General features: G+C 33.8%; 1 protein-coding gene across 1 annotated transcript in view; it reads left to right on the top strand.

Annotated features, from left to right (window-relative positions):
- The window catches only part of LOC144970451 (uncharacterized), a 31,217-nt gene that overhangs the window by 15,686 nt on the left and 3,888 nt on the right, over window positions 1-11,643 (top strand). The gene's annotated exons all lie outside the window — the stretch shown is intronic.

Here is an 11,643-nt window from a genome sequence, read left to right on the forward strand (position 1 = left end):
ATCTTTATCATTTGGTTTCGACAGATTGCCGCAAAGGATCACAAATTAAATCTAGATTCTGAATTTTGAAATTTGATAAAAATATTTTCTCAATTGAGGATATTTAAAATCTTTTTTTCTTGAGTTAAAAACAAACAACTGTATTTCTTCACTCTGATTGCTAACCAGTTAACTGCCGTACTCTGGAAAGACACTTATTGAAAAAATTTGGCCAGAAAACTCGTCCTTCATTTATCGATCGAATTAGATAACTCTCATATTGGCAAAAAAACTCTCAAACTTAGGACCTCTCGAGATGTTTTCAGTTGGCCCCAGGTTTGAGAGTGTTTTGCCAAGTTGAGAATCATTCCCATCGATCGATATTTGAAGAAACGAGTTTTATGGCCAAATTTTTAAATACGTGTCTTTCCAGAGTAGGGCAGTTAACTGGTTAAATTCAAGCGCAACGATTGCCATTTATTTGTTCACCCCGAAACGTCACTATATCGATGCCGTATCGATACCATTTTGATGTGATGGGTGTGAAATTAAAACAATTACATGACAATGATTACCTTGGAACATTTCGGAATAAAACATTATGAAATATTTTTTTTGGGTTCAATGATGTCCTTCTCTCTTTCTTTCTTTCTTTCGTATATTCTTTCTATATTTCGTTTGGCTTTCTGTCTTAATCTAAAATACACGTGTTTAAGATGTCGCCAGATAACAAGTCCTTCTAACTTCGATCAATTAAAACGACTCTAATTTTGGCATATACTCTCAAACCTGGGACTTCGCGAAGTTCCAGGTTTGAGAGTTTTCGCCAAAGATGAGGGTAATTTTAATCGATCGATATTAGAAGGAGGAATTCTATGGTCGACAATTTAGATACGTGTATTTCCAGAGTGAAAAACAAAAAAATGAAGTGAACGGAAAAGTTTCGGAGGACAGCAGAGAATAAAAACTTTTGTGGCGACGGGGAGTCTGACCGTAGCCTTACAGTGATCAAAAAATGACGCCAAAGACAAGTCTTTGTCCACACATTGTCAGTTGTATTCAATAGTTCAACCAATGGAATCAATTGTTTTCTTAAACATCACTAACGACAATTTACTAAACGCCGCACAAATCTAAAGAATGACGTCAAAATAAATGCTGGCGCGGAAATATTGACCTAATAGTAATACTGTAGCAAACGCCAAGGAAGAAAGAAAAACAAAAACAAAAACAGAATTAAAAAGCAAAACAATAAACAACAAACCAAGAAGGACAGAAAAACCCAACAAAAAAGCAACAAAAAAAAACCCCCACCAAAACAAAAATAAAAACAAACAAACAAAAAAAGAAACAAGAAAAGAAACGACAGGAACACAAAACAAACAAAAACACATTGCCAATTCACTTTTCCTGACCACGTAAAAATTGCCGGCCGTTTCTTTTTTTTACTCTTCTTCCATCCAGATTCCACTTTGTTAGTGATTTCAGAAGAGCTTTTTTGTTTGTTTGTTCCATCATGCATACGTCTTTAAAAATTCTTTATAAATTATACTAAAACCTGTATAGATGCAATTATCAACTCGGTTTACAATACGAGGTTTGCGCATAACGAGTGAAATAAAAAAAACTGTACTAAGATAAACCAAAGTATGCCGTTTTTGTTTAAATCCAATCCATAATATTCCATATTGCTCAAAACTGTTGATGGAGGTAATTTTAAGTTCTTATTGTCACTTAATTAGGTTATAGTATCGTATATATACTGATCAAGTACCTTGGGTTATTGTGAAAAGTTGAAATAATATATAGTTATGATTTTGATGTTCAAGAACAGACGTGTTTGTTAACTCATTGATTTAATATATTATTATAAACCCACAACATGACACTTATTATTCGTTATGCCCGCCGTGTACCTATTTGCATGTCTATAACCAAAGTTGTCATGATATCATTGTTGCAACGGAAGTACTCTCAATCCGACGCACAATCTCGTCCTTTCCAACAATGGTAAATCGAGCCTAGAAAATTGCGTTCACTCATCAGACCGGCTATTATGGTCTCCTAGGTTCAACCCGAAGGTAACTACTTACCTGCCGTACACAGGAAAAAAAATCTCGTATTCATAAATTTGGTCAGAAAACAATTCGTTCTTCAAATAACGATCAATTTAAATGACCCTCATCTTGAAAAAACAAACAAAAGCAACTACTCTCAAACCGGGATTTCCAGAGTACGGCAGCTAACTGTTTAAATTTGAAAGTGAAAGATTTAAAGTAAAAACTGAAAGAGAATGTTGATGTTAAAGACTCAGCAATTCAGCGTGTCGCCTTGTCACAAAATCTATTGAACAACTCATCTGATCTTTGTTTCACATACCAGAAAAAAATGATAATGATAATAGTAATAATATTTATGATAACAATAATAATAATAATAATAATAATAATAATAATAATAATAATAATAATAATAATTAACAACAACAATAATAATAATAATAATAATAATAATAATAATAATGAGAATAATGATAATAATAATAATAATAATAATAATAATAATAATAATAATAATATATAATATAATAATAATTAATAATAATAATAATAATAATAATAATAATAATAATAATAATAATAATAATAATAATAATAATAATAATAATAATATAATGATAATAATAATAATAATAAAAATAATAAATAATAATAAATAAAATAATGATAATAATAATAATAATAATAATAATAATAATAATAATAAATAATAATAATAATAATAATAATAATAATAATATAATATGAAATAATAATAATAATAATAATAATAATATTAATAATAATAATAATAATAATAATAATAATAATAATATAATAATATTAATAATAATAATAAAGAATAATAATAATAATAATAATAATAATAATAATAATAATAATAATATTAATAACAATAATAATAATAATAATAATAATAATAATCATAATAATAATAATGATAATAATAATAATAATAATAATAATAATAATAATAATAATAATAATAATAATAATAATAATAATAATAATAATAATGATAAAAATAATAAAATAATAATAATAATAATAATAATAATAATAATAATAATAATAATAATAATAATAATAATAATAATATAATAATAATAATAATAATAATAATAATAATAGATCTTTATTGTCCATAAAGATGGTAATTTCTCATTTAGTTACATTGTTATAACTAGTGCCGCGCTGAGGACCGGACCGAGGACCGGTCCCACGGTCTTTTAGCTGTGAACCGTGGTCCAGTCCCAAAGAGGAAGACCGCCGGCGGTCCTCACTTCTTATCACCTTTCAACGGTCTCGCGCCATACTACTTCCCCAGCGATTCGTTGCCTCGGTCCTTTGCCTATCTTCCACCAATCACCACCCATCCCACTTAATTAATCGCACCCACCCCCCTTTGCCATACACTAAACGACACAGACGACCACCTCCCTCCACTCCGCAAACCGCCCTTTCGTGTGTGAGATGGGGGAACAGGAGGCGCACGCCTTGGACGATTCCATTATACGGGGTAAATTTCAAATTTACTACACCATAATGATCGCAATGACAATGATCTATGATGAAGGCATGACCCCTCTTCTCTAATGGGTTATTGTTTGAAATGTATGTGACTACTAAAGATGTGTGTGTGTGTGTGTGTGTGTGTGTGTGTGTGTGTGTGTGTGTCGAACCTAGCAAGTTGCAAGTCTGATTTTTTGTTTTCTTTTGTCCATCTCTTGTCGCCACTCCTTTCTATCGCATTGTTGTCATTTAAAATAATACAATAATATTAAAATTTCGTTTGGTGTTTTAACTAATCAAGTAATATGAGTTTCATTAGTTTCTTCCGTCCAAAAAAAACAGTTATAACGTCTGTATTTTTAAAAGGTCCAATAGAATATTTGGGGACCCCGATAGCTCAGTTGATAGAGCACTCTCTTTATACGCAAAGGGCCAGAGATCGATCCCGGGTGCAGTCGATTTTTTTTCTGAATCCCTGTCTACTCAGCAATGAATGGGTAGCTGAGTTTGTTAGATCTGGCGAAAAGTCACCATCGACCCCTCTTATCACCTCATCCACCCCCTCTTATTATAACTTCACGTCTCTCTCTTACTCTTCAATGCTCGCTGCCCTCTAATGTGTGTGTGTGGGGGGGGGGGGGGAGGGGGGGGGTAGGAGTTGCCTGTGTGTATCAACGCCACGAACAACTCGATCAACGCCTTGGGCGATGCCATTATCTACGTTAATGGGGATAAATTTCAAATTTTATTAAATTATCGAAGTACAATGAAGTACGGTGAGCAAATAAAGAAGGCATCACCCCTCTTCTCTAATTAGGTTACAATTTGAAATGAGTGTGACTACTCCGTGTGTTTTACTCCTGTAGGCCACGGTTTTCATCGTGTAGCGGTCTTTAACGGTTCAAGAATGAACGGACCGGTCTAGAGACGTCCTTGCGGTCTTCATTTCCCAAGGACCGTAGGACCGTGGTCCTTAAGCTTGCCAAGGACCGCCCCGCACTAGTTATAACGTTATATGATAACTATAACATTGAACAGATATTTCACTCCTTCCATTCTCTCTCTCTCTCTCTCTCTCTCTCTTTCTCTCTTTCTCTCTCTCTCTCTCCCTCCCTCCATCTCTCTCTCTCTCTGTCCCTCCCTCCGTCTCTCTCTCTCTCTCTCTCTTTCTCTCTTTCTCTTTCTCTTTCTTTCTTCCTATCTTTCTTCCACGTATGGGATATACACATCATAAATAGATGCATTTCGTATTCAATTTGTTACAATTGTGGTAATCGACACCAAATATTACCATAATTATCAATTGGTCAATAAATCTAACATTAAATAAATCAATCAGTCGACCAATCAATACATCGGCCCTTGGTTTTGCTGTACCATATGAAATATGCAACATGTTTATTGCTGATGGAACGAACGTTGATTTGTTTTATATTGTTGGTAATTGCTAATGCTTTCCTTTCTATTACTTTTCCATGAATTCTTTCTACTTCATCAAGAGGATGGTTTATAATTTTTGCTGTCACTTTGATAGATTTTGAAACTTTTGATTTATCTTTAAGTCGGCATCCGCCAAAACATTTCGTGCAGCGAAACTTAACACTTTTAATGAACGAGTCATAAACTCTTAATATAGTTTTCTTCCCTACTTGAAATGTTCTCAATTTCCTTTGGATGTATAATAGTATAGATGCATAGGACTGGGCGAGTCACGCAGGTTTGGGGACATCCGTTCGACAACGTTGTTTTGTTGGAGATATGTTCACCCAATTTGACACACTGTGCTCTATGGGGTCAAAAACTCTTTGTACCATTTAATAAGGTAGTTTGGAATATCCATGTTGCACTACTTTTGAAGCAAAATACCTGTGTTCATCGCCTTAAAAGTTGACGAAAAGTCGACATACAGGGTTCTGGCGTAATTCGAGGACGTTTGGTCAAGATGGTTTGCGATCGAATTTGTGGCGGTTAAAAGTGCGTCTTCTACACTGTGATGTTGCTGGTATGCACTTGATACGGATCTAGCAATTTCAGGTCATATCATATTTGTAGGAGCTCACATTTGAATTTTTTTTTCTAAACATTTCTTGACAAGCGATGTAAGCGCCACTGGGCGGAGGTCGTTCAATATGGATGAACAACGCATTTTTGGAACTGTAAGGACAATCGATGCTTTCCAAATTACTGGCACTGATTGTTCATCGATTGACCTTTGAAATAGTTTTCTATATGTATAGCCAGCTGTTGGTGACAATTTTTCAAAATAGTCCCGGTAATGTTGTCTGGTCCTGGCGCTTTATGTTCTTTACATCGGAACTTTTAGTCTACTCCTCCCATTTGCTTTGTCATCTCCCATGCTTTCCTTGCGCAGCCAGATTTCAATTGTCGCTCCATTTTGTTTTTGTTTCAACCTTTTCTTCTTTCATTTTTTTCTGGTTTTTTTTCTTTTTTTCAACTTCTAGTTTAATGTCACCACTCACATAGGCAAACTTCTTTCCATTGAGAATATATTTCAGTCGTTTTGTAACCGATGGCTTATTGTTAATAAATATCCTAATTTCGTTTTTTTCCACGCACAAATCCACACAAAATGTAATATGACATGTCACAGCTTCAGTCCATTCACCATTACAGTCTCCTTCTGCCATTAATGTCTCCCACTGAGTAGAGTCAAAACCGCCATTCAGCCACTGGATTGCCTCTGGAGTCCAGAAATTGCGATATACGACTGTTGGTTTCTCACTTTTTAATTTAGAGATATACGTAGGTATTAAGTGAATTGTGTTATGATCAGATGTGGCTATCGGTTGTTTTCGTAGCGCTTTGTAGGCGTTCTTTATATTGCAATAGTACAGGTCAATCATGTTGTTTCGTCGTGTTTTGCAGGTGACGAACTGTTCTAGTCCACCTATGGGCCTGACAGTGATTATGATCACCACCAATAATTAGTGGACTGTCCGGGTGGCGTAGTAGTAATGACGATACATGCTAATTTAGTAATCGATATGCTTTATCAATTTTAGCGCTAGGTGGAATATAAAAATTACACAATGATCACAACCCGAAACTCCCGAGGCAAGTGATGTGGACATAGAGAAAAAGAAAGTTGTTCAATATCAGGAGTGTCGATTTGATCTTTTATATTTACAATTTTACACCAGCTAACATTCACGTATATGCCCAGCCTCCCCCTATGTTATTCCCCACTTATGCGTCTCTGTCCTTTCTGTACAAATTAAAATTTGCCAAATCAATGGGTAGGGTGCAAAACTATCGTAAGTTGAGTTACGATAGTTTTGCACTGAGAGATTGTTGTGCGTTGTAATACTGCGCACCTTATGTCAAATCGACATTCTTATCGCATTAAAAGCAAATAAGTTATTCAAATTTGAATCTTATCTAAACGGTTACGCATTTGTGAAAATAAGGCTATCGTAACTTAACTTAAGATAGTCTTAATACCAGTTTTTACTTTTCCCTTCAAACTTATGTAACTAAGAGTTACGATAGTTTCTTTGCCAATACGTGTCAAACGTGTTAAACATAACATTGTTGTTTGTACAGAGATACGATAGTATCTTTGCCAAATAAATGTCGAACTGTTTAAGATAAAACTGTTTATTTGTTTCTTTATTTATAGGCTGTAAACAATGCTTTGGATCATTAAATAGCACCCGTTGCTCGCTTCTCAATGTTAATCTCAGCCCGTAGAAAGGTATCAAAATCATAGTTTATATGTGTACAAAACATAAATGCCTAACAAAATCTTTGATTTTTTCATAGCTTTTATATTAAGATTTTAATCTATGACTTCTGCAGTAATTCATATCCGAGCAAAACATTTTAAATCTTCAGGGGATTAAATGACTGGATCTGGGCTCAAACATAGACCATTTCAATGATAAACAACTGATCTCTCAACAAATTGGTGCTTGGATAAGTCAATTATATTCGGTCACTTTGATGAGGAAAAAGATAATCATTGCCCATTCTGATAGATTTTTCATTGGGATTCTATTTGTCCCTAAATGTTGTCCACGCTTAGTTTGCTTCAATAGCTCATAAAAAGGTATCAAGACATAAGATGCTATATATCATTCATAATTAAGTCAATTGTATTAAAATAAAAACGGAAGACAGTAGACGGTCCACTAAGGAATTCCCTCTTTCGATTGACAATTTAAAAAGAATGAGTCCTTCTTTGACCCCGGTGATCAAGACGAAACCTTTTGTTCATCTACCTTCTTCGACCACGTAGCCTCCCTATTAATTAAAATTTATTTCTAATTTCAACATTTTGGAGTAAAGACATAGTTCTTGCATGGTATCAAACAGCGAAAATCCGAAAATAATTGTCCACTTTTTATACTGCCACGCTCCCGATCGCCGATCGCCTCGAAAAATATTAAGCTGTTGAATGCAACTCACGAGTGTTTTTCTTTTGTGGCCAGGGTCACGCTATAGATAGTTCGAAGATGACGTCACTCAGGCCTTTGTTATTGTTTTTGCCATCCGCGTTTGTGAGTTGTTCTCACTAAATAGTAGACAGATTGCGCGTCAGGGCGCTAACGGGCCGATTAGAGATAGACGACGATTGGGATTGTTTGGAAGCTTTAACCCTTTGCCCACTAATCATTATGACATCCGAAATGCTATCGCCTTCTACATCTACGCCAGAATAGAAAGAGAGGGTGGAGCCTACCATGATATAACATTTATGGATCCCTAATTTCATCATATCAGTTCTGTCCACTGACAGGTGGGTGGATATCGCTTTCCAGAACTTATGTCCTTATATGAAATCCTGAGTTTTTGGCCAATCAACGGATTGCTCTTTTGATAGCTCTGTGTAACCATGAACTTTTATAGTCTGGTTAATACAGTTTAGTGAGAACAACTCACAAACGCGGATGGCAAAAACAATAACAAAGGCATGAGTGACGTCATCTTCGAACTATCTATACTTTCGGATGGCAATGTTGTGAACTCCTTGGCCAAGCGCATTCTATCTATAAGTTAACGATGGCTCCTGTTGTATCAATACATGGAATTTGTGACACACATTCAAACGTGCTCGGACAGGCATGGTTGGTTGTTTATAAACAACAACGTGAATGAAATATACCTCTCTTTGATCATTGTTATTGTTTTTGTATCGCCAGATGGATGACTAGTTATGACACGATTTTCTCAATCATAATATGAACGTTAAGTTTCCACAAAATTTTCTGTGCTTGTTCTATAGATAGTTCGAAGATGACGTCACTCAGGTCTTTGTTATTGTTTTTTTGCCATCCGCGTTTATGAGTAATGCTCACTGAACTGTATTACCCGACTAAAACGTTCATGGATACACACAGTTTTGTGTTTTGGTCTGTTATACTTCCGGATGGCAAAGTTATGAGCTTCTTAGACAAGCGCATACTATCTATTGATCAAGCGGGAGAATAGTGGGTATTTTACTAAGACATTTACCATCGATGTAGAACTTGTGAAGTTTACTATGTTTACCAATCACTGTCATTGTTTAAAATATAACGACTGTCCGAGAGGCGTGGTTATCTATGTGTCTATTGTTTTCGTTGTTTTGTGTGGATTGTGAGTTAGTTTTGTTCACTCTCAAAACCCACCAAACCTTTTATGATTAAATATAATAAAAATAATAATAATAATAATAATAATAATAATTAATAATAATAATAATAATAATAATTATATGAATGCTAATAATACTACTACTATACTACAACTACTACTACTACTACTACTATACTACTACTACTACTAACTACTACTACTACAACTACTACTACTACTTACTACTACTACTAACTACTACTATACTAATACAATAATATAATAATAAATAATAATAATAATAATAATAATAGTGTAATAATAAAAATAAATAATAATAATAATAATTATAATATAATAATAATGATGATGATGATAATAATAATAATAATAATAATAAATAATAATAATAATAAATAATAATAATAATAATAATAATAATAATAGTGTAATATAAAATAATAATAATAATAATAATAATAATAATTAATAATAATAATAATAATTAATAATAATAATAATAGTAATAATAATAATAATAATAATAATAATAATTATATAATAATAATAATAATAATAATAATATAATAATAATAAATATTAATAAAAGAAGAAGAAGAAGAAAAAAAGAAGAAGAAAAGAAGAAGAAGAAGAAGAGAAGAAGAAGAAGATAGAAGAAGAAGAAGACGATAAAAAGAAAGAAGAGAAGTGAAGAAGAAGAAGAAGAAAAAAGAAGAAAAGAAGAAGAAGAAGAAGAAGAAGAGAAGAAGAGAAGAAGAAATGCAGAATGAAGGAAAGAAGCAGAGAGAAGAAGAAGAAGAAGAAGAAGAAGAAGAAGAAGAAGAAGAAGAAGAAGAAGAATATTACAATAATAGTGCCTTTTGTCGAAACCTCAAAGCGCTTGAGAGTTGAGAACTCATATTAATGTGTTCTTAGTAATGGACACAACTAAGGGGCACAATCGATAGTGAACTCATTTCCTCATAGATATTTAAATCAAAATGGAACAATCCTGTTTCAAGTTATCGGTCCAAATAAATTTGGGTTTATCTGACTAATTGTGTGGGACATTTGCCATAAGATCTTTTCGTGACAGTCTGTGTATGTATTTTTGGATGTTTCAAAGTCACAAATTTGTGTGAAGGAACAGGTGTCAGATAAAGATTTGAAAAGCGTGTTCGAAACAGTGCCAGATTAGGACTATGGCGGACGGAGTTCATCCCGGTTTTGCTTGCGTAAAACGGACAATCGCAATCGCTTGCTATCCTTTGGATAGGATGCTAAGGTATCGCAAAGTACTTTCCGCCTTATCAATAATAATAACCAGACCTACCAAGTCACTCCTAGATGGACTGGGGGTCAAAAAAAAATATCGAGTATATCCGGGGTCGATCTTGGTCCCTTTGCATGTGAGGCTGTACTCTCCCAACTGATCTATCAGACTGAATCAATTAAAAAACATTTACTTTGAATGCAAGTTTGTAAATTAAAGATAAAATTCAATATAGAGCATTAACTTTGATTCACAATTATAAGTTAAAGAAAAAATTCAATTTGAAACTAATATTTTGACTCAAAGTTTATAAGTTAAAGATAAGACTCAATTTAAGACAATTGCTTTGACTCAAAGTTTATAGATAGTTCGAAGATGACGTCACTCAGATCTTTGTTATTGTTTTTTGCCACTCCGCGTTTATGAGTAATGCTCACTGAACTGTATTAACCAATATAAACGTTCATGGATACAAACAATGTTGTTGTTGGTCCTTATACTTCCGGATGGCAATGTTATGCTTCTTAGCCAAGCGCATACTATCTATAAAGTTATGGATAAGATTTAATTCAGAGCATCAGATCCATGTCGCCATGATAAGTTGTGGGGCTCTGGGTCACATTTCATCCATCGTGGCTGTGCTCTTGAACACGTTGCCGGTCAGCTGTCCCCACGAATAAACGATCCTCTGCGGTGTGAATGGATTATGAATTGCTTTTAAAATAACTTTTGGCCATTTTTGGCTTATTTAAAAAAGGTCATTCTTTGTTGCCTCTAGTCTCTTTCCTTCGATCAAAACCCAGATGAAACCAACATTTCTATTCCTCTCTTTCCACACATGTCCCAGAATCCGTAACTGCCCTCTTTCTGATGGTATCGATCAACATTCGTCCCTTTCTTAACTTAGCCAACACTTCCTCGTTTGTATACTTGTAGTCCCCGATTGTCTCAACAATCATCTATAATCCACATCTCAAGGCCTCTAACCTCCTTTTAATTTCTTTGTCAAGCCCTCCACGTTTCACAACCGTATAAAAATGTACTTATAACATATGTAAATACCAAACTTTAAAATAACTCACCTCAGTAAATTTTGTAAGACTGCGTCTTGAAATATTCTTTGTTGCAATGAAGTTATGACATGAAACCAATCAACCCATTAAAATTCAGGGAGTGCCCCCCCAAATGAAACCTGCGAAATTTGGGGGAAAAAAATTTAAAAAATTGAAAAATAACGCTTCG

The sequence above is a fragment of the Berghia stephanieae genome, chromosome 4 (genome assembly GCF_034508935.2).
Source record: "Berghia stephanieae isolate SIO BIC M18660-M18661 chromosome 4, UCSD_Bste_1.3, whole genome shotgun sequence".
Lineage (NCBI taxonomy): Eukaryota > Metazoa > Mollusca > Gastropoda > Nudibranchia > Aeolidiidae > Berghia > Berghia stephanieae.